This window comes from Cynocephalus volans, chromosome 15 (assembly GCF_027409185.1).
Source record: "Cynocephalus volans isolate mCynVol1 chromosome 15, mCynVol1.pri, whole genome shotgun sequence".
Classification (NCBI taxonomy): domain Eukaryota; kingdom Metazoa; phylum Chordata; class Mammalia; order Dermoptera; family Cynocephalidae; genus Cynocephalus; species Cynocephalus volans.
The window spans coordinates 82,022,878-82,050,857 of record NC_084474.1 but is presented as its reverse complement, the minus strand read 5'-3'; positions in this window follow the sequence as shown (position 1 = coordinate 82,050,857).

Below are 27,980 nucleotides of genomic sequence, written 5' to 3'. Positions count from 1 at the left end.
AGGAGTTGACTTTTCAAAGGGGCTTAATGATTGGGAGGTAAGCATGGGGGCGGGTGGGACGGCCCAGAGATCTGCAGCAGGATTGAGTCAGTCCCGTGGTTTCAGGGAAATGGGCAGCACCTTTGTAACTCCAGGCGAACGATTGTGCTTCACCTCCCACCCTCTTTCACAGATGGCCTTGAGACTCTGTTTTTGAGGGAGGGATGGAAAATGCTACCTTCATACTAATATTTTGTTATTGATGTTGAAAATACAGTCAAAGACCCCTACAAGGAAAGCTCAGTTTCAAAAACATGAAGAAAATACTCTCTTAAGTAATTCAAGTTTTCAATTCAATTCAAATCAGCAAACATTTTATGTTTCCTTTCCCAAATATGTTTTTAAAAGTGTTCTAGATAATACAGAGGCTGGAAATGAGAAGGAAACATTCTCTTCACATTCAAGAGTGTTCACAGTTTAACTATTGTACAGGAAGTCTATACTAAGAACTATATGATTAGTACACACTGTGCTGTAAGATTCCAAAGTGGGAAAATCACCCAAGCATTGCAAAACACGTTAAAAGAATATGACTGGTTTTTGCATTTTTGCTGGTCTTAAAAAGGTGGCAGAGTTTCCACAAGAGGTAGTCAGAGGAAACAATATCTGGATAGAGGGAATAGAATGAGAAAAAACAATGAGAAGAGAAATGCACTAATTGGAAGTGTACAAATAGTGCAATTCAGCTATACAATAAGGTCTAAATTGGGAAGTGGAGGAGAGGAGTGATGGAAGATCTGAGAATTAAGTAGAATCTGCTTGGAAGGAGCATTGAATGTCGAAGTGAGGAATATGGGCCTTATACAACAGGCAACAGAAAGTGATTTGGAAAAGAGCACTTGAGTGTCATACTTTGAAACAATCCTTAGGTGGCTTGGATCCTCTAGCTGTACAATATGCAGCTTCTTTTTTTGTGCATGTAGAAATCTCTACCATGAGAAAAAGAAAGACCAAGGTAGCCTGCTGAATGATAAGGCACAAAAGCTCAGTCACCCCATTGCTGTAGATGGAAGCTGTCAGGTTCCAGATCTGTGAGTGAGGCCACCCCAGATTGTCAAGCCATCAGGTGACCCTGTGCTGACTGCAGATGTTTGATAAAACCCAGCAGAGATCATCTAAACCAATCTAGACAAGAAGAATCACCCCCTAGTCAACAGAATCATGAGCTAAATAAATGGTTGATGTTTTAAGCTATGAAGGTTTAGGGCGTTTAGTTACATAGCAAAACGAATCTGCCTGCGCCACGGTATATTCTTATTTATTCAAGAACTAATTAAAATGATAGCATGTTTTAGAATTAAAAGGTGTTAAATTATATTTAATCATTGCTGGAAGTCTTATAGATGATAAACCTACATCATAGATGATAGACACATCTTCTGACTCCTTATCAAGTGTTATTTCTACATCCTAATGCTGCTTCCCTGAAGTTCTTGGGAAATAAAACCCATACTATTCGGTTCTCTTCTCTGATAATCGAATTGCTATGCATTTGCTATTTATTAGAATCTCTCCCAGAATAAAGGAAACAAAGTAAAAGGCAAGATTAAATCACCTCTTCCTCCTCCTCCTTTGTTTTTGTTGTCTTCATCTTCAGGATGCACCGATTTAAAGCATGGAAAGGAAGGATTGGAAGATTGACGAAATTAGATTTGTAACTTTCCTGCTTTCTAACAAGACTTAGCTTGAATGCTGCCTTCTCATTTATTGTTTTTACCACCCCCTCCCCTCTTAAATGTATTTTTTTTTGTACTTTTTGTTTTTTCAGTCCCAATGGTATTTGGTTTACTGCTCATATGTAGCACTTATTAATGTATACACGTCTCTATCCCTCTCACTTGGCTGAAAGCTTGTTAGTAGCACAAAAGGTAACTTTGCATTTTATCCTCCCCAGGGCCTAGTGACACATAGTAGATGATTGAAAGTGGTAGAAAAGGGCTGAAACATATTTTCCTACATCAGGGAATTCTCCCCTGTGGCCCATCAGGCAATCGTGCTCTCCAGTCCATAGTGATCAGTAGATACCAAGTGAATGACGCCAGTGTTGGAGGGATGATGTGCAGGAAAGAGGTAACACAGCAGGCCAGAGACTGTGATCCTTAGAAAGCCCTACTTGCAAATCTGGCTTTTGGCTGGTATCTGGGGACTTGGATTTCAGGATGGTTCCCCGCTTTTCAGATACAAAGAGATTCAATGTGCCTAAACTGTGCAAACAACATGGCGCATTCTAAACACCTGCTTTCTATTAGAAAGCCTGGAATTCTGGTATGTGCTAGGAAGAGGACGTCTATGTGACCAGACCCTAATAAGAACCCTGGACATTGGGTCTCTAATGAGTTTCCGTGGGATACAACATTTTCTAAGTGACATTACAACAATTAATGGGGGAATCAAGGATGTCGTGTGTGACTCAGAATGTGCTTGGTTTTCTCTAAAGTCCTGGTTTCCTACGAGGTCCTGGTTTCCTCCAGACTTAACCCATGTGCCTTTCCGTTTGCCAATTTTCCTCTGTATTCTTTCATGTAATAAAGCCTAGCCATGTGTATGACTGTATGCTGATTCCTGTAAGTCCTCCCAGTCAATCAGTCATTGAACCGAGGGTGGTCTTACAGATCCCCTGACACAGAGAGCAAAGGTAGAAATTTTATAAGATAAAATGGCTTTTCAGCTGCCTTAAAATTGCATCTGTTAGACACTAGGTCATGCACTAAGGCTGACACACCCGCAAAAGAATGTGAGCTATTTAGACATGAATATATGAGGGAACTGTTGAATAGTAGTCATGAAAGCAGAAAAGAAAAAAACAAAAACAAAAATCTTATTTTAAAGTAGTTTCTAATATCAACTTTATATGTGGAAAAAATATATATATAGTTTCTAATATCAACATCAACTTTATATTCTTATGTGTTATTTTAATGTTACAACATTAAAACAAAATTTTTAGAAAAGGTCTCTCTCACAGAAGTATTACCTGGTTATTAAAGATGATTGTGGGGCCGAGCCCGTGGTGCACTTGGTAGAGTGCTGCGCTGGCAGCGCGGCCACGCTCCCGCCGCGGGTTCGGCATTATTAATTAATGACTACTGTTGAACTATCAAATGCAAAATAATTAAACAGTAAATATACTGTACTATGCCATTTTATATAAGGGACTTGAGCATCCACAGATTTGGGGGAGGAGGGCAGGGTCCTGAAATCAATCTCCTGTGGATACCAAGGGATGAATGTAATTAATATTTACTGAGTACTTATTATGTGTCAGATACTGTACTAAGTTCTTTATGAAATTAGATGGAAAACATCTCACAACAACTGAGTTAGTACCATTTATAGCCATTGCATACAGGAGGAACTGAGTCCAAGTTCCTCCTGTATGCAATGGCAAGCAGTATGAACTTGGACAGGAAACTTGTCCAAGTTCATACTGCTTGTAAGATGTCTCAAGGTTCAAAAGCTGTCTATCTGACTCAAAAGACTCACCTCATAGGTCCTGTACTATGCTGAATCTCACTTCTCTTCACAACAGGATTCAAATAGAATAATCTTCTTGCTGGCTCAAGGTGAAAGTGACGGATGGTATAGATAATGTTTGTTTATGCGTTCATGTATAAAATCAATAAATGTTAAAGAGGGAGGGAGGGAGGGAAGAGGAAAGAGAATTAGTAGAAGGAAGGGGGAATTCTTATCAGTTTATATTTTAGGTAGGTAGGTGGCTATTTATAACCTGCCTTCTTTATATTACGTGTGGCTATTGCCACCATAAGTAACACATGACAGGAGAATAATTCAGAAAATCCTCTTTCCTAGAAAGCCACCTGGAGCTCTCTTCTGCGGGGGTGAGAGGAAGAGTGCCAGATGTGTGAGGTTTGCCTGATCTAGCATTCTTCTCTGGGCCCTTGACACAGTCCCTCAAGGGAAAACTATTTTAGGCAAATTAATTAAATGAAGGTGGTATTGAAGTCATATTTTGGCTCTCTAGATTAATGCTGTGACAGTGAACAAAAGTGCTAAATACCCTGGGTGGTCACCTCATAGACCCAATACTCCCTTCTATTTCTGGACCTTAGGAAACAGTTTTGTGAACTGACTCAGTCAACGAGGGGGGAAGGTTTAGAAAGCCAGTTGTGCTTCTCCCTAGGCACACCCCTAGTAAATGTTCTCCCCTTCAGGTAGGAACATGTTAAATCAATCTGTAAATACTCTCCCATTTTTTTCTTGGTGCTGAGGTGTCTACTTTGTCACCATGATTCTCCTTTTAAAAAATGACGTGTAGAGGATTCCAAAGCACTAGAACCGAGCTTACCCTGTGTCTGTTTTTATGCTACCCCTTCATTCATTTGACATTCTGTGAACATATATTCCTTGAGAATTTCACATATTAGTAGACATGAAATATATTTACTCATTACAACAAAACTACCAGACAGGCATTATTCATCCCACATCAGAGGGACACAGAGGTGAAGTAACTAGGGTGGGGGAAATGCCAAGTTTCCTGTTAGAAGCTTAAAGCATTTAAGCAGAAGTGTATGGCTAACTCATTCATGTATTCAATAAATAACTTTAGACTGTGCTAGTGATGAAGATAGAAAAATTAGTAATGCTATAGGGTCCCTGATTTATGGTGCTTGTAGTCTATCAGTGAAACAATATAAACATACTATTGTAAAAATTACTGTTTGATAATAATTGCAATAAGTGCATTATAAAATGAAAAGTGCATGATAGAGAAACCTAACTTGGTCTGAGTGTTAGGAAAAGTTTCACTGAAGAAATAATGTCTAGGGAAAGGCATGATGAGTGAGTAATAGTTGGAAAGGAGGAATGGCAGATACAGTTGCAAGCTGGGAATGAGCTTTGAGTACTGTGAGAGAATGAGGATGTAAATGACTGAGAGGACATGAGCAAAGAGAAATGTGCATGAGATGAGGCTGGGGTATTAGAAAAAGGCCAGTCAAGCAACCACCTCCTGCTAAGCCATAGTAAAGCTGGTCTATATCCTAAGAATAAGAGGAAGTTGTTGAAGGGCAAGAGAGTTATGGGGTTAGAAGAGCATTGAAAAGATCACTCCTGTAGAGAGAATAGAAAGAAGAGGGGAAAGAAAAATAGGGGGAGACCAGGTAGAAGATTGTGGGGATTCCATGGAAAAGATGTGGTAGCTTGGATTGGGGTTATGGCAGTGAAGATGTAAGTATATGGTTGGATTAAAAAATATTTAGAAGGGGCTTGTCAAGATTTGAATATCAATCAAATTAATCAAATCAGTGACTGGATATTAGGTGGACGTCTAGAGCCTGGAAAAAAAGATTTACATTAGAAATATCACTCTGGAAGTCATAGCCACTGAGGTGTTAATGAAACCTCGGTCATAGAAATAAGAACTAGGGAGAAGTCCTAGACTGAGAGGATGAGACAGTCATGAGGAACGCTGAGTTTTTAGAGGTTTGTTTATAAAATAGAAGGACAGCACCTGGGAAAGGCTCTGACAAGGAGTGACCAAAGGTGTCAGTGGAAAGAGAATATGGTATCAGTCCTGTTGAAAGAAGACTGTCTCAAGGACGTAGTGGTCGACATTGCTCAGAGGTCAGGTAGAGGTGATGAGTGCAGAGATTGCATGGAATTGGTGATGTGGATATCACTAGGGTCTTTTGCACAGTTATTGCCAAGAAGTGATAGGTGTGGAAGCCAGAATGGAGTGGAAGGGGAGAAAATGGACAAACACACACAGAAACCTTTTCAAATGTGGTAAGAAAAGAAGAAAACTAGGACAGCAGCTGGGGGAAATAGTCCAGATGGTATAGAGGGCACATTTCCCCACCATCATTTGAACCAAATGACCTCCAAGAACCCTTTCAAAACTACAGCATTGCACCATAACTGTCTTCCCCCAGTTGTCAATGTGAGCCTTAATAGTGTGTTTCCTAGTGTCGACACTCAACTCATGACACAAGACCTACCTACATTGTAGATGCTAGACTGTACTAAATGTTGGTTGAAAGATTAAAGTTATTATTGGTGGGGTATTTGGTGGGTTCATGAAATACAGGAAAGAAAAACTGTTTGACTAGAGGTCTAATCAGAGTAAAGGCCAAGATCTTTCAAAACCAAATATGTGATATCCTGTGAGCTGAATGAGTAAGTGAGCAAAAGGTCTACAGAGCTCCCGGTAAGGGAATATACACTTTTGGGCCAATGAAACCACCAGTGCAGATTGGTGCACATTAAAAACGATTAATTTAGAAAGTACGATGGCCCAACAGCCAGAAGCCCCTTTAGGGTTTCTTTCAACAGTCAGTATTGGAATGATCTTTTCTCACACTTGAACGCTGAGAAATTACTGTCAGGTCTCAGTATCTGCAAGGAAATGACTGAAAGCCAGACAGATTAAGGATGAAAGTGCCTTCCTTCTTGAGTATCTTGAGAATATATTGGCTTGATTGCTTATCAATAACTGTCTAGTTACTGATTTTAAAGCTTGAGGTTAGAAAAGCTTGAGAAGTGTACTAGGCCGATAATTTTCTCATATGCTTAATTTCTGGGGATACCCCAAATCCACAAAAGGTCATGCAGCCTAGTGTGTTTGACACCAACCTTGAGATTAGAAGAACTGACTCTAAGCTAGAATTAATAATAGTAGCTGACAGGAAGTTCTATTCCTCTCTGCCTCTAAGTTTGCTGTTTGCTCTGCCTAGTGTGCAATTTTAATAATAATAGTAGTAGTTAACATTTATTTAGTGCTTAATACATGGCAAATGCTGAACGTGTATTATATCATTGAACTCTCAAAACAATCTCCATTTTATAGAAGAAAAACTGAGAACAGATCAAATTACTTGACAAATTGCATAGCTAGCAAGTGGTTCAGCTAGGATGTAAATTCACCTGGGATGCTCATCAAGAATAATGAAACATACCATTTCATAGTCATGAAGTAATGACTAGCTAAGAAAGAGGCATCTTTTCCATCAAAGTCAGCAAGTAGGGAGTAGACTGGAGAGCAGGACAAGGCATGGGTCCAAACCTCCTCCCCACCTCAGAAGGGTAGACACGGCTTTCTGTTACTGCTAGGTGCCATCCTGGGGAGGGCAAAAGGAAGTGGATGGAAAAGAGAAATTTTGATAATTTACCCCTAAGTCATTCATTATTCTTTTAAAGTGTTAGGGATTACATTTGTAGAGTACAAAACTGAGGTATCACCAGCTGGAAAGTTTTTCTTTTTTCTCTTCCTACCCAGGTTTAGGACTCAGAACCAATTTTAGATGCATGATACAAAAATAAGAACGTTCCATTTCTTCACACACTTGGGGTCTGGTGTGTAATTGGTGATGCTGTTACATTAGGGGCAGCAGGCCTTGATTGCTAGTCCCCAAACAACTCTGACTATTATCACCGAACTTACCACTCTGTCCTTGATAAAATCGTATAAGTTCTACAGTTCTCCAGCTCTGTGGTTCCTCTCCCACACTGATGCCAGTCACAAGTGAGGACTCTAACAGTTAAGGGTCACCCTGTCAACATTTTTGTGTTGCCCTTCTGTCCCTGAACCTCCAGGAACAGGAAATCCAAGTACACCTATCTAGGTGGGGGGCTTGTTGGATGGTGCAGAAAAAGGGGTCGATGTCTGAGATCACCTGAAGTTTTTCTGTGGTCCTTGAGGAGCTGTGCTTGGGGGGATCCATGGAGTCTGCTGATGAAAGATTCATGTAGTAGAGATTTACAGTAATTACTTGAATAACTTAAAAAATTTGAATGCCGTCATTTTCTGAGTCAACTTAAGCATAGCCTCATGGAATATCAGCGTTGGGGGAAAATTTAGAGATCGTACGTTAATCTCTCTGGGACTGAGATTTGTAGATGGGCACCCAGGGTGACAGGTGAAGTCAATGCGGTAATGGGATTACTGACTAGTCCGGGGATCTTTCAGCCTGTGGAATTGCTGGATGGTTTTCATCCTCAATTACCTAACAGATAGGATTTATTTCTGTATTTCTTAGATAGCTCCTCACCTTTTAGTATCCGTTCAACAATCAACACAAGTTTAGAACCACTCATTTGTGTATTCACTTGTTGAAAAATTGCAGGACATTTTCTATTGCTAAGCATGGGACTGGGCACTGGGAAAACATTTAGATATAGACCCTGCCCTCAGAGAACTTGAGAATAATAGGGGAGACAGGTGTGAAAGTGCAGAGTGAGTCACGCAACCCAAATGCATTGAGTTCCTTTGGTAATTACTGCACCTATGGGGACTGCTGTTGTCCGTGCATGGGGTTGGGATGACTGAGCCTCCATCTCTGTCTGCAAGATTTGCCTAGCATGTAAATAATAAGAATATTACTGCAACAGAAATACTTGATCATTTAAGAGCATACATTATTTTTCAGCAAATCCAATGTATCAATGCACCTATTAACAACGCACGTGTTAGCTTATCCACAGAATTATAGGTTATTTGGAGCAGAAAAAGGCAATGAGGTAAACAACCCTGCAGTCATCAGGATGTTCTGCAGAGAACTTAGCTTTAAGAGGAACTTCCAGAGCTACTTCCAAGGGTCACGTGAAGGCTCAGTGATCCCTCATTTCAGCCATGTCAACTCCACTTCCATGAGTTTCATTTTTTGGTTTGTATAAGGGATTTCATTTTATTAGAGTTCATTGCTTTAAAAAGTATGAAAACTACTGATTTCAGCTACCCCTTAATTTTTGAAATGAGGAAATTTAAGGCCAAGAAGGTAAGTAACTTTGACAAGGTCCCAATGCTGGTTAGTAGCCAAACAGGACTGAGGCAGGTCCTGCTTCTTACTCGGTACTTCTTCCACCGTACTCCTTGCCTCCTTCCTTCCTCACTCATGAGAACCCACCGCCCCTGTGATGGAATGTGCAGATCCTTGGCTCTCAGTCCCACACACAGTAAGATAGAAGCTCTGTATTTCTTTGCAAAATGGTTTGGCTTCTGGATCATTTCACAGAGCTAGACTGGCTTTCCACTGAGAGCTTACTGAAATAGGGAACTTACCCTATCCTTGGAAGAATTCTGTGACATTTGACAAAGCTGTTATCATCATGAAGAGGACCACACAAGTGTAAATCCATGATTCAGATAACCCGCTAAAGGTGGCACAGAAATAGAACTGCTTTTACTTCTCTGAGTGCAACAAAGCTAACACCATAATAACAAAATGAAAATAAGAGTCACAGTTGAGGTCATACTCAAAAGGAAAATGGGCCATCCACAAGCTTATTTACTTAAGAAATTATCTAGGGAAATGAACATGCAACAGCAGGTCCCACAAAATTAATTGAGTATTTGATTATCTATTAAAAAACAAAAATGGTTTTAGTAGTTTAATCTTTCATTTTATGCTAAGCAATTTTGTCAAAGCTTGACCATCAATAAATATAATTATTCATGCACATCTAAAATGATAGCATTTTACATTAAATTTCATTAGTTAGTATAAATCTACACATATAAAGTTCTGACTATGGTACACACACACACACACACACACACACACACACACACACACACAAAGAAGTACACTTCATGATTATAAATACACACTTATACACAGGCATAAATTCTCTTTAGAGTTGAAGAGACCTGAAGAAAAATTCAAGAACCATAATTTAAAAAATCATAGCAAATTGAGAGTTGCTGATTAGAGCTTGAAGGCAAGACTCAAAGGTAGTAACTCTCCTCAATTCTGCATTCTCCACTGTAGTAGTCTGCAAATATTTTCTGTAAAGAGCCAAATAGTAATTATATTAGTTTCTGGGGGCCTATGCTCTCTATTGCAACTGTTTAACTCTGCCGTTATAGAGAAAGCAGCCACAGATGATGTGTAAACAAATGGCCTTAACTGTGTTCCAATAAAACTTTATGAAGACTAACATTTGAATTTCATTATAATTTTTATGTGTCATGGAATATTAATCTTTTTTCTTTTGATTTTTTTTCAATAGTTTAAAAAATATAAAAGCAGATATGCGGTGGGCTGAATTTGACCTTTGGACCATTGTGTGCTGACCCTGCTGCTCTACAGTTTCTAATATATTCTTATATTATCAGTAATAACAATGTGATTGTTCTCTAAGGGATGGTGTAGTTTGCTCTTTTGTTTGGGGATGGAATAGGCCATCTGGGGAAGTATTAAATACCCTGTAACCTAGCTGTTAAGGCAGAGCTAAGTTATTTGCTTGTAGACTTTCAGGAGGTTTTTCAAACTCAACAAGGAAATGACAACCTTTAGAATATGTATCCCCAAGCTTGGAGATTTCATATTTTACTGTAGGTGTTCAGTGTAATGGCTAGAGAGAACGAATTTGTATATGTGAACTATCTTTCATGTGCTCATTCATGCAGCTCTTCACAAAATCCCTACATAAGTTTAAATATTCAGAACACTTCAAATGTATTTTTGTTATAAAATTGTATGCTCCATTGCCTTATAGGTCAGATTAATGCCTTTCAGTCAAAATCATGCAACAAATATCTATCAAGCCCCTACCAGTGCCCCGCACAGTTCTAGGTGTGGGAGGGTACAGCAGTGAACAGGGAAATGTCCGTGCTTTCAACAAGCCTGCATTTTAGAGTCTACATTATACTGTCAAAAATAAGTAAACATATCACTCATACACGGAATCTGGAAAAAAAAGGAAAAAGCTTCTCATAGAAGTAGAGAGTAGAATAATATTTACCAGAGGCTGGACATGAGGGTGGCGGGTAGGAAAAAAAGTGGTGGACTAATGGGTACACAGCTACATTATCCACCCTAAGTGAATCATTGTGGAGTGTATACATGTATTGAAATAACATACTGTACCCCACAACTGTATGCAAGCAAATGTTGAAATATTTTGAATAATAATAATAAAAAAAACCACGTAAACAGATCAATCAGATCATTACACATAACAGTAAGTAACAGAGGGGCAGGGTAGTGATGGCTTGGTAACATTTGAGCTAAAACCTAAGTGACATTAGAAGCCAGTCATGAAAAAAACCTGGGGAAACGTGATTCCAGCCAGAGGTAACAGCTAGTGCAAAGGCTGTGAGGTGGGCAGAAATGGAAATGTTAGGAGCCGGAATGGAACTTCTGCATGGCTGAGCCAAAGTGACAGAGAAAACGTGCGAGATGCACCAATTAAGGCAGATAACATCCAGAGTCTTGTAGGCCATGGTTGAGGGTGTTGACCTTATATTCCATGCATAGAATAAAATAAGTACATGTATTTCGTTCCACAGACACGGAGAAGCCGTTAGAGGGTTCTGGATACACAGGAGTGACAAGATCAGATTTACTTTTACAAATGTAGCTTTGACTGCTACCTAGAAAACTCGGTTGTAGAAGATAAAAGAAAAAAACAGGAGGTTTGTTAGGAGTGTGTTGAAGAAATCCAAATGAGGACAATGGTGACTTTGACTATGCGGATAGTCGTGAAGGTTGAAAACAGTGGATAAATTCAGATATATTTGGGAAGTGGAGTTACTGAGGCATCAGTTTTGCAACATGAGAGTAATAGGGGAATCCGGGAGGACTCCTGGTGTTCTAGCTTGAGGAACTGGGTAGTTGGTGTCATTTACCAAGGAGGATACCTCCTGTAAGAATCAATTACTATTAGACTGATCAGAACACTTCATCTTTTTTGTTTTTGTTTCCTATCATCTTAACTACTCTATGCCTCGGGTTCTTCAGCTATGAAGTAAGGGCGTACATCTAATGTTATTGCAGAGAAAATAAAGTAATGTATATAAACACCTGACACTGTCTGGTGCATCATTAGCACTTATACAAGTTGCTATATTTATCATGTCTCCTGAAATTAATTGGGCTTAATAGTAAGTGCAATCGATCAAATACCTATTCCGCATTAAGCAGATATTTTAAAATTTATTATCTCCCATAATTGCACCAACCTTGTAAGGTAGATATTTCTGCTCATACTTTACAGATAAAAACTGGGCCTCTGAGTAGATGAATATTTTTCATGAAGTCAAATAAATCAATAGAGCAAGTCAGGATAAAATCTCAAATTTGTCTGACTCCATTGCCCACATACTTTCCTTCACAAAAGCACTTTTATCTGGTAGGAAAAGCGTAGTGAGAATAAAAATATTTGCTTTTCTTAATAAATAATTCAGTATACCCACACTTACCCTCCATAGGGTAAAATACTGCATACGGGTGAGAGGATAAATCTGTATACTGCTCCCTTCCTTGCAAACACAGGTGAAGTCATGCCCAGATAGTGAATCATATAAAAGGAAAGATTATAGTTTCAAAACTTCCATCAATTCTTTGGCTGTCAAAAGTTGAGAACTCCAAGTAGATGGACCTTTGTCCAAAGTAGAGATAGGCAGGGATTCTAAAACTAGGAGAGAGCTACAGGAGTATATGAAGAGAATGGGGGCCCAGGTAATATGGCAGCCAAGAAGTCCAGGAGGGCCTTCAGCCAGGGAGACATTGCCTTTCAGGAATGAGTCCACAGAACTGTGGGACATACAGACTTCATTAGTAATTTCCAGTGGTTTCCTGCATGTACCTCCAAAAAACAAACAAAAACCTTCTGAAGCTTGAATCAAAACAAGGAAAGAGGACTAGGTTTCATGTTTGGGTTGGTGCAAGTTAGAAGGAAAAGAGACACAACTAGTGAGAGCATAATGAGAAACTATTGCTTAATGGGTACAGATTTTATGTCTAGGATGATAAAAAACATTTTGGAAATACATAGAGGTAGTGGTTACACAATATTTTGAACGTAATTATTCCACACAATTGTACAACTAAAAATGCTTAAAATAACCATCCTTATATGTATTATAACACAATCTAAAAAGTGGATAAAGAAAAAAAAAAAAGAATACAGAAGAAAAACTCAGAACAAAGGAAAACTGGGGGACTTTTCTGCCCTTCCATAACAGAAACTCAAGTAGAATTAATAGGAAATTATAGATGAGATTTTCAGTACAGGTAGATGGTAGCTTGAGCTTATTATTTCTATATTAAAGGAAAGTGGTGACTGAAGACCATCAACTGGAGGACTTTGGAGACACTCAAATGTCTGGTACTGGTTCATAAAGAGAATGCTGAAATCAGTTCAAACCCTAGCATGGAAGTGAAAAGGCTTTTTCCAGCATTTTCTTTTTTCACTCCACTCCACATGAGATTCCATCAACACCAAGTGATTTGTCTTATGCAAATATACTATGATTATTCAAACTACCATGTTTTTCTCTGTCTAAAAGGCCCTTTCCATCTGCTACAATTCTACTCATATTTAAATGTCATTTCCTTATGAAGACTCTCATGTCTGAATCAACTATAGTCCCTGCCTTTGTGGACAATTGGTGGTTATGACATGACTGTCTCCCCATCTGAACTGTAAACTCCTTGAGTAAAGAGACAAGACATTATTCAGGTCTGTGCTCCAGAAACAACTACAGTGCTTAAATATAATAGATGCTCAGTAAATCTTGATTAGATACATAATACTTGTTAGGCAACTTTGTTCAAAACTTTATGGGAGATAGCTCAAATACATGCTCGAATTTTCTCTGAATTCCTACCCCACCTCAATTCACCATCTGTGTTAGAGAAGCTATAATTACATACTCCCTGTAAGAATTATCACTGCAATAAAATCACAATCTCAGCCAACAAAATTCATGGGAACCACGCTGCACTCCTTTGAGCTCTTGAGAAATGTACCAATTTGATTTTGCAGATTAGTTGCCTTTCTTTCCTGAAGTATTGGTTTCGAATTTGGTTGTTTCATTTTTTAAAAATTTTGATTATAATTTCAAATTTACAGAAACCTTGCAAGAATTTCCCAAAAATCTCTTCATCCAGATTCACCAGTTATTCAAATTTGGCCACATTTGCTTTTCATTCTGCCTCCTTTTCTCATGTGCATACTTATACATCTCTCTCTCTTTTTTTTTTTTTTTTTTGAAACAAGTGATAGTAAACTGTAGACTTCTTAATCCTTTATCCTTAAATACTTCAGTGGGTATTTCCAAAGAGCAAGGACATTCACTTTCATAACAATGGAAGAGCATTCACTTACGTTTCATAATACAATTATAAAAATCAGTAAATTTAAAATTGGCACAACATTTTTAATTAAACCAACAGTTCATTATTAAATTTCAAATTTCACTAATTGTCCTAATACTATATTTTATAGCAATTTTTCCTGGTCCAGTATCTAATTCAGGATCACATACTACATTTTTTTATTTTAAGGTTTTTTTTATTTATTATTAGCATATTCATGCTTACAAATTGTTACATTTCTTTATGCCCTTTGCCTAACCTATCACTTCCTAAACCCCTCCCTTCCCCCCATCTCTAGTATCCTTAGGTTTGTTCTCTCCTCCTGAAAGTTCAACATATTGTTGTGGGTTTTGCTTTCTTTCCCTCATTCCTTTCTTCTTTCCTTCTTCCCTCCCTTCCTTCCCAGCAGCCAGTTATGAGTGAGAACATGTGGTATTTCAGTTTCTTTGTCTGGCTTATTTCACTTAACATAATTTTCTCCAGATTCATCCATGTTGCTGCAAATGGCAGAATTTCATTCTTTTTTATGGCTAAGTAGTATTCCATTGTGTAGATATACCACAGTTTCTTTATCCAATCATCCATTGATGGACATTTAGGTTGGTTCCATATTTTGGCTGTTGTAAATAGAGCTGCAGTGAACATGGGAGTGCAGGTATCCCCTCAACATGATGATTTCCATCCCTTTGGATATATACCCAGTAGTGGGATTGCTGGATCATATGATAGCTCTATCTGTAGTTGTCTGAGAAATCTCCATACTGTTTTCCATAATAGCTGTGCTAATTTACAGTTCCACCAGCAGTGTAGAAGAATTCCCCTTTCCCTGCATCCTCACCAGCATTTGTTATTCTCCATCTTTTTAATAATGGCCAGTGTAACTGAGGTGAGATGATATCTCAATGTGGTTTTGATTTGCATTTCTCTGATGACTAGTGATGTTGAGCATTTTTTCATGTACCTGTTGGCTATTTGTATGTCTTCCTTTGAAAAATGTCTATTCATCTCCTTTGCCCATTTTTTGATTGGATTATTTGGCTTTTTACTGTATAGTTGTTTGAATTCTTTGTATATTCTGGACAAAGGCAGCAAGAACATACATTGGGGAAAAGACTACCTCTTCAATAAATGGTACTGGAAAAACTGGATACCCATATACAAAAAAATGAAACTGGACCTGTATCTCTCACCATATACCAAAATCAACTAAAGATGGATTAAACACTTAAATATAAGACTTGAAACCATAAAATTACTAAAGGAAAATATAAGGGAAACACTCCAGATAAAAGGACAGGGCAAAGACTTTATGAATAAGGCCCCAAAAGCACAGGCAACAAAAGAAAAATAAATAATGGGTTTATATCAAACTAAAAAGCTTCTGCATAGCAAAGGAAACAATCAACAGAGCAGAAAGACAACCTACAGAATGGGAGAAAATATTTGCAAACTAGACATCTGACAAGGGATTAATATCCAGAAAATACAAAGAGCTCAAACAACTATACAGTAAAAAACATATTGCATTTTGATGCCATGTCTGTTAATCTTTTTGGGGGGTGGTTTCTTGGCGTGCTTTCACGACACTGACATTTTTGAAAAACGATTCACTAATTTGGTAGACAGCTGCTCAGTTTAAGTTTTATATTTTCTAGTTAGATTCATTTTAAGCATTTTGGATAGGAACACCACTAAAATGATATCAGTGCTCATGGAAAAACAGTGATTTTACAATGGAGAAATTTAGTGAATATACCTAATCCAGGTGATCAAATTAACATCACCAATAGCTGATTAAAGAAAAAAATCTACTTCAATAAAATTTTAGCTATATTAAGACTTTTTTGTCACCCATGCAAATTACACATTCTGAAAAAAATGCATGAAAATGTGACTTTGGTGTTCATATCAATAAATATTTACTCAGCACCCAGTGCATAAGAGTTAGAGTAAATTTTGTTGATGTTCAACTAGCCCCAAGTCCTTACTAACAAGTGACTACTGTTAACACTTCCATGTTTTAAATCTTCCCATGACTCATGTACAGATAAAGAAACAAAAGTAACTTGGCCAAGGTCAAAATGTTCCAGTATAATGCTGGAATGTCAGTGCTCTTTCCTTTAAGCCCAGTTGCTTCACTCTGCACCTGTTTATTCAAAATCAGTGAAAATATGAGTACCCAACCTTAGAAAACCACTCAAGAGCCATGGGAAGACTAGGTACTAATTCTGTTTTCATACTAATAGATAGCACGCTGTAACTCTACTAATATAGTAATTCAGAGGAAGGATGTAGAAGACTGTGGGAGTGGCAGGGGACCAAGGGCTAAGCAGAGAATGTGGTAGAAAGGAAAAGAATTCCATTTTCGCTCACCTAAAATCAGTTATGCCTGTGGCCTTCTAAAAGGCAACCCATGCTGGAGTTGCAGGTATTTCTGGGTGACTGGGCCTCTGCTTACACAAGCTCAAGTACCTTTTTCAGAGAAAGCAGGAAGCTGTGTTTTGCTGTAGATAGGAACTTAAAAGCAGCAGCTATATATAGCTCTATAGCTAACAAAACCCCCAAAGCCTCCAAAGAGCCCCAAACTCTCTGTTTCAATCATTGCTAAGTTCTTGATAAACCTCCTTTTTTGGCGCGAATCTCACTATGACAATTTTGGAGGAGACGCTGTGAAATGGAGGTCATGGTGATGCTTCCCATGCAATTGCCAGAGATAAGATGAGGAACAGGACCAGACAAAGGGAAGGAGATTGCAATGGTGTCCGCCTTCTTGCTTGAGCTGGGCAAAAGGGAGCCTCCTTCCACACTGCATTTACAATGCAAACTCACTCACACCTGTGAAGCAAGTGAGAAGGGAAAGATGCTTTACAATTTTCAATATTTGCAGCCACCGAAAGTGACAAACATTTTTAAAAATAGCCACCTGAATTTTACAGAGGGTTGGTGGGACTAGAACGGGCAAATGGAGCCATAGACACTGAAAAGATATCAGAGTCCTTAAAAAGTAGGTTGCAATCTCTGGCAGGAATCGTTCCAAAGTGTACCTTTTCTTTTCCCTCTTCGCCCTTCTGGGAGGATGTGTGGGCCAGTGCATGGGATTAAACTCTGCAGACCACTTGCTTTTTATTAGCAACTATCTCATACTGTGTCCCACAGCAGCCAGGTAAATTCTCCTAGCCTGGGTCACTTAGTCACAGCTCTGCTCTCAAGGGATGCAGTACTTTCCCCTTGTTAACCTCAGACATTTGGCCTGTTTTGCTCTCTTCTTCACAGGTGCCATTCCCAACTTCTCCATTAGGGCATCTCTTTGTTAGAGCAGAGCTCAGCCTCTCCAGCTACTTCTTTCCTACTTCTCTTGAAGACCAACACACAAGACCAAAGTGTAAGACCACAAAGCAACACACAGGGCAGCCAGAGCAGTTAAGAGCTCAATCTCTGAAGTCAGACACACCTGAGTTTGAACAGGATTCCTCCTGTTGTAAAACTGTGTAATCTTAGCCAAGCCTATGTCTACATTTCCTGATCTGTAAAACTAGCACAACAATAGAACTAATGTCTCACAAAATGCATGCAAAGTTCTTGGCACATAGTAAAGTCTTAATACATCTTAATTATTAGTATTAGTATTATCATCATCATTGTAGTTACTGTCATTATGGTCTTTATCATCATCACCATCGCCTGTATTAGTCCATTTTGTGTTGCTATAATAAAATGTTTGAGACTGGGTAATTTATAGAGAACAGAGGTTTATTTGGCTTATGATTCTGGGACAGCTGCATCTGGCATGGGCCTCAGGCTGCTTCTACTCATGGCGGAAAATGGTAGGCAGCCGGCAGGTAGAAGCAGATCACATGGTGAGGGGAAGAGAGGGAGGGAGGGAGAGAGAGAGAGAGAGAGAGAGAGAGAGAGAGAGAGAGAGAGAGAGAGAGAGAGAGAGAGAGAGAAGAGAGAGAGAGAGACTCTCCTCTTCTTTTAAAGCCCTCAATCACACCCCAACCACCATTTTTAATCCATTCACTACCTCAGGGCCCTACAATCCAATCCCCTCTTCAAGGCTCCACCTTTCAATTACCATAACAGGATTTCCCACCCTCTTAATAGTCACAATGGGGGCCAAGTTTCTAATACATAAAACTTAGGGGATACAATTCAAGCTTCAATGAGTTTTAAGAGGAAATAATTCAACCCAGTACATTGTCTTTAATCATTATGAGGAAGTAGACAAGAAATGAAAATCACAGGTTTGGAAATTTCTAGGAATTTCGGAATCTAACTAAATTCTTGTTGTGTTTCTTCTTTAGGAATGTCTTGATCCCCTTACTTAAATGGCATTTTCCTTACTAGGGACTTTTATTTCACAAGAGAGGACATAAATTTACACGGAGGAAGCAGTAAGAAGAAGAAAAAGGTCCTGTGCCAACCCCAACACCTGGCACAGCTGGGCCTAGGTGAGGGCCTGAAGGAAGCGGAGCAGGGAAGGGGCCCCCCAAAGCTTCTGTAGTCTCGTGGTTCCCCTTTGTCCTGGGTCAATTGTCCAGTGCTCATCATTTTGGCTTCCATCTGCTTAGGAATTTGCCACACTGTGTTCACACTGTGATTTCGGTGTGCTGTGGCCCATTTTTTCTTTGCCTCCCCGTCTAGACTCCAGGTGCCTCTGGAACAGGGAGTGAGCTTTGTTCAGCACAGTGAGTGCCTCGTGCCCAGGAGGAAGAAGCTCAGCAGGGCTCCCTGGCTGACTGACTGGTAACTGGTTCTTGTCTATTTCCTCATAATGGTTAAAGAAGACAGTGATGATGATGGTGATAACTTTGATGATGGTGATGACGATGCTGCTGATGACAATGACCATGATTACAATGATAATGATACGGATACTAATAACTAAGTTGTATTAAGCCTTTATTGGATGCCTTACGATCCCTCCTCTCAGTCTTACTTTCAGGTCCTCTTCTGTCAGTGTAGAATCACATTAGGATGGAAACGTAGATATAAATAATCACCTACCTTCAAACATACCCATTCCAATGGACAAAGGAGCAAACGGGCTCCAGTAGGGAATATCTAGTGTCTGGGATCTCACAGCAAATGAACGAGTGGCATCAGCAATACCAGGATGCAAATGTCAGGGCTCCTGGTCCACACTCCCACACAGCCTCTGTATCTCCATTGGGTGTTTATGATTCGGGGGAACCCCAGACAGGTGACTCACCACAGAGAACTACCCTGTTTCCACAGGAAGGATCACCTGCACGCCTTCCTCTTGCCCTTCTTGGTGAAAATTACCCTTAACATCCAGTGACCACATCCCTTCCTTGTTATTAATAACTTGCTGGGGTCTTCCCCTTCCTCCTCTTTCACCTCCACTTTCAGCAAAACTGGCTCATTCTGGGCATCAGCCAAATATTTTTGTACCAATGGAAGTGTGGTGCTAAAAATGTCAAGTCTATATGCATTTTTAGAGGAGCCTTATAGAGGTCAGCATCTCTAACCAAAAAAAGCTATTGCAGGTATTGGGGTCAAGAGGTCAGATATGAATGATGGCATTTCTAGATTGTGTGTGTGCATGTGTATGGTGGGGGTGAGATACCAGGCATAATGCAAACACTCTGCAGCCTATACACTTGAATGTATTGATGGTCCAGATAATTGGTAGATGAACATGTGTTGTCTAACCCAGAGACTAAGAATGCTCCACACTAGTACCAAAAATCTCGAACACATTACCTGCCCTTTCCACAGAAGTGGAGATAATAGTAATGGGAGTAAAGGCAGTCAAGGCTATCATCTGTTTATTCACTGCTTACTATGTGCAGGTGAGATACGATGTATATTAGATGAAAACCTCAGCAGCTCTTCAAGGTAGGAGTTATAAAGAAATCCAAACTCAGGAAAACTGAATAGTGTTATGTGGCACAGAAGTGGCTCTGAATTCTGTGCTGCCTTGTATTTCCTTTTGTATTTCCTTTTGTGGCACTCTTGTATTTCCTTTTGTGACAGTCATGATCACACAGACGTGTCTTGCAGAGATGCAGGAGGGTATGGATTTAGTGATGGGATCATAGGGATGGAGGTGGATGCCATGAAAGGTGTCACTGATGGGAGGCCTAAGGGTCCCTTTTTTGCCCGTTTTCTTTGGGTCCCATGATGTTTGAAAGAGAATTTAACTAAACAGGGCCAATGGTGACCAATTCAAGCAACTTGCTCTCTTTGTCTTACACCTGCCTTGGCTCACAATTTATGATAATTGTTGGTGACTGGAGGCATTTGAGGATTTAAGCCTAGTCTAGAGCTAAGAGTGCAGTGCTGGCTAACTACATTCTGAAACTATAGGGCCCAAAGGGATGCTTAGAAAACTGAGACAGAAACTCCCAGAGTTATCCCGTTCACATATGCAGCAGCTCATAGTCCACAAAGCCTTTCCCAGCTCAGCCATCCTCTTATTTTAACCTTTTAGGGTCATCACACCTTGCTCTGAAGGTGGCCTAGCATGGCTTCTCACTCTCACTTTCCTTCCTTGGAGTACTTTGGGAGCCATCACAATAAAGTCTGACCACATCATTGAGCTTGTTGAGCAAAAATCTACCCCCCTAGCAAGCCCAGTGCTTTTAAAGTAATAGACTTGCATTAGATCAAATCTAAACACACCTCTCTCTTCGTTGGGGTGCTCTTCCACTCATTCTTGTACTAGGTGAACTAGTTTGTCTGCAAAACCCAGTCACTTCCATCTCCCTGACAAATTCAAGTTTAGTCCAGAGTTCCCCAGTTGAATTTTCCTTCTATTCTGACCATGCCATTTAACACTGCCTGTTATTTAGTCTCCCCATAGCTAACTGAGGACAGGGATTGTGTCATATCTTTTGGTTTCTGCACCTTGCTTGGCACATAGTAGAAGGATTCCAAGTGCATAAAATAAGAGGTGAGAGGAGCGGCAGGGGCTCAGGGGTGGGAATGGGCAATAGCCATGTGATGTTGTCTTACCCTTGTGCTGGGAGTTTTGACTGTATTTTGTAGAAGAGCAGGAGCCAATGAAAGTTTGAGATAAGAGAGCAATCACAATTCTTTTACTTGTTCTCCATTACAAAAGATAACATGGGTGCCAAGGTTTACTAGTCTGAGTACCAGTTCTCACATATCAAGACTGGAGAGGATCTAGAAAGTTCAATAGATGGCTATGAATCTACATCATTCCAGCATATACACAAGATACCTTCTACAAATAACATCTCTAAACTAATAATAATACTTGTGATCATCACTACCATTGAACATTTACTCTGTACCAATTCACATTCTAAATATTTTACATATATCAACTCACTTAATTCTCCAATTGACTCTGAACCTACTCGTAAACATGGCTTGATAATGCATTGCAAGCCACACACCTGGAATGCTCAGGAGCCTGTAACCATCCCATTTTGCATGTCATCTGTTATTTTTGTTTTGTATGTCAACTTTGTTCTTTTTGCTCAGTTTTCTGACAATTTGCCTTGTGCTGTTGAAGGTTGGTTGCACAGTAGTGGACATTCCTGGAGAAAGGAGGCTTTGCTGTATGTGGCATGGAATAGCTGCTCCAAGTATTCTATATACAATACATTACAAGAAAAAAGGAGTTGAAACTTAGCCAACCAAAAATATAGGTGCAAAAGTCTATTTATCCAGAAATTACACCTGCTGTAAACTACCCACTTACAATACCTCTCTCCCCCAACTAATAGACACCATCCAGTGGCCCTCCTTTAGGTCCCTTGTGGGAAAGAGAGAACTAGCCTAGGAGGAAAATGACCATGTGCTTACATATAGAACACATCCTTATTTTTACAAGGGGGCATGTAGCATTTCTGTATGGTTGTCCTAATCTAGGAAGCTGCCCTCTATAGAATTTTCAAAAGCAATTCCTCTAAACCAATTAGCGGGCAAGTTTCCTGACTACATCAATTTATTTCCTGAAGTAGATTTTTTTTTCATACAATATATCTTCTTTTCTTTTGAGGGATATTGCTGGACTTTTGAACTTTAAAAAAATATTTGGAATCCCAGGCCTATCAGATACCAGTCTAGTACAAGTAACTTAAACTGCAAAATAGGAAGGACTCAGTGCTTACCTTACTTGTAATAGTGCATTTAAAGCAAAACACAAAATGTTCAACAGATCTTAGTGTCCTCCTTCCTTCTTTGTAGAGGTCCCTATCATTTTCTGCTCAGATTACAGTGATAATGTCTAGTCAGTTTATCTTTCTTTTTCCCTAAAAGTCAATTTTCTAATTCCGTCACCAAAGATTACTTAGGACACTAAATCCAGGACACTTACAGGCCAGTAATGTGGGCATTGGCAACCTGGATCATATTAAGAAGAAAGTGATCAGAATCCGAAATACACTTGGAGCCATTCCCCGGCAGAAATACTTCAAAGAACTGGGTTGTTTGACTTAGAGACAAAGATATTTGTGTCATTATTTTCAAATATCTGGAAGATTGCTATGATAAAAAAGAAATTATATTTTTAATGAACTCATAAGTGGCAGAATTCAGACCCACTAGTGAAAAAAGCAGGGCAGCAGATTTTGGAACAACAGGAGGAAAAATTTCATAATAGCCACAGAGAATATTGGTGGACCAGGGAGGTAGTGAGGTGTGGTAAAAGTGTTCACCTGTAGACAGGTTGGCCACATGGTGGAGATGTTGTAGAAGGTATTCAGGTATCACTGTCAGGGGTTGGGCTCTACGACCTTGACAGTTCCTTTGAACTTTGAGATTTTGTAAGCCTACAGATTCATACTTATTTGTATCTAGTCTACACTGGCTGAAGACTGGTGCGGGATAGGTTGGAGCTTTCAGAAAAATTCATAAGAAATGATCCTTGACTTCAAACAATAGGAACACCAAATGTCACAATTGAAATAAAACTTGAGAGCACCTTATCTGACCCTCATTGTAAAAACAGGTACACTGAGACCAAGAGAGTTGAAATGGCCTTCCCAAGATCACTCAACAAATTAGAGCTCACCAAATCTGAATTCCAAATTTCAAATGAGAGATAAGATACATATGTACACCTTCAGGAACACTTTGAGGAAAACTCTTTTTAAAAAAGAAAACTGCAATAAATAATTTTTTCTCTCATGCTTTATTTACTTAGTAAATATAGAGCACACTTGGTTTTTTTTTTTTTAATTAACCAAATGATCCATGTTTAGCAAAGAATAAGGAAGCAAGAAATGCAGACTATTTAACTATGCAATCCTCTTAAATTTCAGAGATAAATGGGCTTGAAACAGTAAATTAGCAAGATATCCTGAAGCTGTGGGAAGATAATCCTTAACTTGAACTACTGCTCTGGGAGACATTTGATAGCAGAATTGCTATCAAGGGAATTGAAGAAGACCCAAGTAAAATCTCAGGTAAAAGATGTTCTCTTTGGACAGAAGGCAAAGGAAGTCTACAAAATACCTTCCACTGCAGCAATGCATAGGAGGATAACCAGGCAGTTTCAGATTGGAGTCAAGGAAAGTTCCTATCCTCAGCATTTTGATGGAATTGTGAAATAACAAAAAAGGAATCAAAGCAACTATGACAGAATAATTAATGTAGATAATTTTAAAGACTGGAATAAACTGAGCAAATTACACATACAAGGGCTTAAAAATCTCTCTCTGATAGAAGGAAATGACCAGTCTGTTGTTGGTCCCTTAGATCTAGGAAGATGGTCACATGTCTAGACACTAAGCTCCAGTGCTTTGCACAATAACTCATACAGTAGAGGTACTCAATTAATTAACAGTTTTCATGAATGGAATCCTGCCACACAGAAGCAGCCAGACTGATATGTTGAATGTCAGGGCTAGTCCTAGGTGAAACCCAGACATTTCTCATTGCATTTTCTGCAATAGAATAAAATTGTACATTTTTACAACCATCTTTAAGATGATAATGTGAACATCTCAAAGTCAAGATTTTTCTAATCCATCTTATTTTCTCTGGGCAAAGCCCAGAACCTGCTGCAGAGTAGATGTGCAATAAATTTTAGTGAAACTGAAACTAATCTGCATTTTCCTGATATTCCCTAGTGATAAGGAACTGTAAATTAATCCCAAGTCTCTTCCTACAAATATACTGGGAAACCAGGGGTGTGTGTGTAAACGTAGACTGCATAGGCATGAGCATAACTTTGGGAATTTATCTTTGGCATCAGTAAGTCAAATGGCTTAACTTCTCCAAGACTCAATTTCTTCAACTATTTCTACACCTACTTCCAGATTTTTAGAACTGTGGTGAGGATAAAAAGAGATTATATGTAAAAGTGCCTAGAACAATGTTTGCCACGTACAAATGTTTAATAAATGATATGGGTTGCCCTTATAAACAAATTATTTATTTGTGTTTCTTTATTAAGACTTTAAAAATCACTTTTTCTTAACTTTGTAATATGAGACCTGAGCCAGTTGGACCCTCTGGGTATTCAGCCAGGATTCTGGTTCTCAGGGATTACATATCTGTTAACTATAGACCAGCACCTTAATAATATGTATTCCTGTTTGGACCTGCCCCCTGTAAAATAACATAGAATATAATTATGTTGTTTAATTGAATATAACACCCGTTAACTTGGGTAATTTTAGCAACATGTGTAATATTTTCTGTCACTCCCTAATTTTTCACTTTGGCTTAATTTAGCCCACGGCTTTATACTGCTCTAACTGCAGAGTGGGTTTTTCCCATCTTCTATTCTGCTGAACTGCATCTTCATGTCTGTTCAAAAAGAAAAAAATAAAAAGAGAGAGAGAGAATGAGAAGTGAGAATGTGGCGATCAAGATCCTTTCTATCTCTATTGCCTGTAAGAGTTTTTTTTTTTTTTAATTGAACACAATAAAGATTATATGACTAGTAAGGTACACCGCAGAGAAGAAAATAACTAATCAGAAGAAAAATATACAAAGATCCCTAGATTAAGAGAATTGTAGAACATAAATAGCCAATTGTCCTCTCTCTGAGTCTCCAGGTTCTTATCTGCTGAAAGAGGAGGTTGGGCTCTAAGGTCTTCTTGAGGGGTCCTGAGGACACCAGTGTCTTTTGTCTCTGTGAACTTCCTTTTCCTTCCCCTACTGCTTTCCCATAATTGGGGCTTTGCAAGTTTAAAGTATTAATGGAGAAAAAGAATGTCACTAAATTAAAAGAAAAAAATCAACAATAAAGCACAATTTGAATTTAAAATCCATTTTATACCTATTTGTTTGCTGCATATACCTTCATTGCGCTAAATTTAAGAACATGCTGAAAATTAGTTTATATTTTCTGCATACTCAATAGCCAGTGATGGGAAATTACCCAAGATACTAATAGAACAAAATTCTTTAGCTTTTCTGGGAAAGTCCAACTTTTTCCTAGGATTGCATAGTATTGAAAATCTTAAGTTTATATTTAGATAAAAGAATATGTAATATAATTAAATACTGTTAAACAGTACCGTTTTTTTTGAAATAGAAAATTAAAACTTCATGAACAAAGAATATAATCTATGCATACTCTTTGCACATATCAGTTCGATATGAATGAGATACCCTTATCATTTTACAGTTTGAAAAGGACTGTAAATTGATGCTCTGAGAAAGATGTGCATATTATATGTCACCAGTATTTTGGAATAGAGCTGGAATAAAACCCTGGGATCAGAGGTTTTGAACTTGGGTTGCACTATCAAGTAAACTTGTTGCAAATCTTGGAAATGGGTTAATCATATCTGAAGTAGTTGATGCAAGTACATTTGTATTGTTGATTCACTACAGTGGTCAGCACAGTGTTTGGAGAAACAGATGATACATGATATCTTTGAAAGGAAGACAGAGAAAAAGACAAAACCTCTGTGAATGTGATATAATGCAATTGAGAGAAGTAAAAAAAAAAAAAAAAGTTAATAAGAATTCTTTTTGGCCAAGAATCATAAACACAAAACCTCATGTGAGAGTGGTGTTTGATGAGGTGCCTCAGGTGTTGGGGTTGCCAAGCAAAATTCTCAGTGCGCTTCTCTTCGGGTCAGGCTCTGAAATAACGGGCTCCAAACTCTCAAGGAATCCACATTTAGGCATTATTTCTCCATGATATAAATTTTCAATCAACCATATCAGAGAAATCTTCACTCAAAATTTTTCTTTGCCTTTACAAAAAGCTCGGGTGGTGCTTTGAAAGCAAATATGCCCTATAAATGCAAAAGCCAGCAGCAGCATTGCCATCATCATTAATATTTCATGTTTGCCTTCTAGACAGAATACCTCACATTTATATGTCACTGTTCAAAAATCCCCAGGGTTTGTTTCAGGGCAAATGATACACATTTGGTTAGGAATTTTTATAGAGGTGAAAAAGGAAAAATAAGCAAAATCCTCTAAAGATATTCTGAAATAGCTCTTTCTGTAAATTGTTGGAGAGATCATTGCTTTTACTGAAATTATTTAAAAATTTTATTATTAAACTTTGAGAGAAAAAATGTTTGTCTATTTGTATTAATATGATGTCTCTTACTATACATTATATTTTCTTCAAACTTGTATGCCTTCACCAAATAATTATTGATTGTTTACAAGAAAAAAAAAAGAAGAAATGAACTACAATGTGTGTATTGGACACAAACTATTTGCAAGGCACTGTGATGAATATTTTACACCCATTTTTTGGTTAAATCCACACATGATGAGCAAAATGATAGACCCTTAAGAGCTCATAAGTGACTCAGAAACAGTCTCACAGCTTATAAAAAATGGAGGTAGGATTTGAACAATTTATGCAAATGTTTCAGGATTTCCCCTGATCTGACCCCTTACTTTACTGAATCATGACCTTGAATGATAAGTATGGGAGGGATAGTTACTGAGAATTCAGTCATTCCAAGCAAAATAACTGGGTGAAGGTCCTGAGCTGGGGAGAAGCTTGCAACATAGCAGGAATTAAAACAAGTTCAGCACAGCCTGAGGGACAGATGGAACTGAGAATTCAGCTGAGTTCAGACCACAGAAGACCCTAGGGGCCATGGTAAAGATTTGCTCTTTATACTAAGAGAAATGGACAGCTATAAATGGCTTCCCTAAGATCATGACATGATTTAAGAAGAGGGTCCTGACTACCAAATGGAGAATGGGTAGAAAGAGGCAAAGTCATTCAGTTAGATGGCTCTGATAGTTTTAAGGAAAAGATGACGGTGATTTGGACTTTACAGGTTCAAGATGTAAGAAAGATCGACCTGGCTTGGTGATTGGGTAAAACGAAGAGGATAATTTCAGCCATGACATTATGTTTCTGTCATTAAAATCTAGGTAGAAGGTGGAATTAATTATGCTCTTTTGATTAAAACTCTGTGTTTTTAAGTGTGTAGGCCAATTATAGGAGGATATACTAAAGGATTTTCTAACTCAGAAATTTTCAACTAGTCAATCTCGACTTGAGAATTCCTCAACATATCAGTGATATGCATGTTCTCTGGAGATAGCAAGCATGGTCATTCCTTCTAACCCAATGTCTACTTAGGTAATTTTAGAATATCAAAGAACAGAAAACAAATAATTCTCTTAACAATTTAGAAAAATTTGTCATTACACGTTTTAATGGCTGAATAAATTCATGCCATTAGCTGCTCTAAAAGAAAAAAAAAGCTGTGAACTCTAAAGACAAAGAAAATGGAAGACAAGAGAACAGCAAAACAAAACAAAACAAAAGGAACTGCCAATGAATTTGAGAAAGATTGAAAGCGAATGGAGGAAATAAAGCAGAGATATAGAACACCAAGTACGTATACAGAGAAAAGCCATTGAGAAGCAAGATAATTTAGGTCACAAAACCATGAAAGTCTCGAAATTTAGCAGTACCATGTGCCATTAAATGTGAGA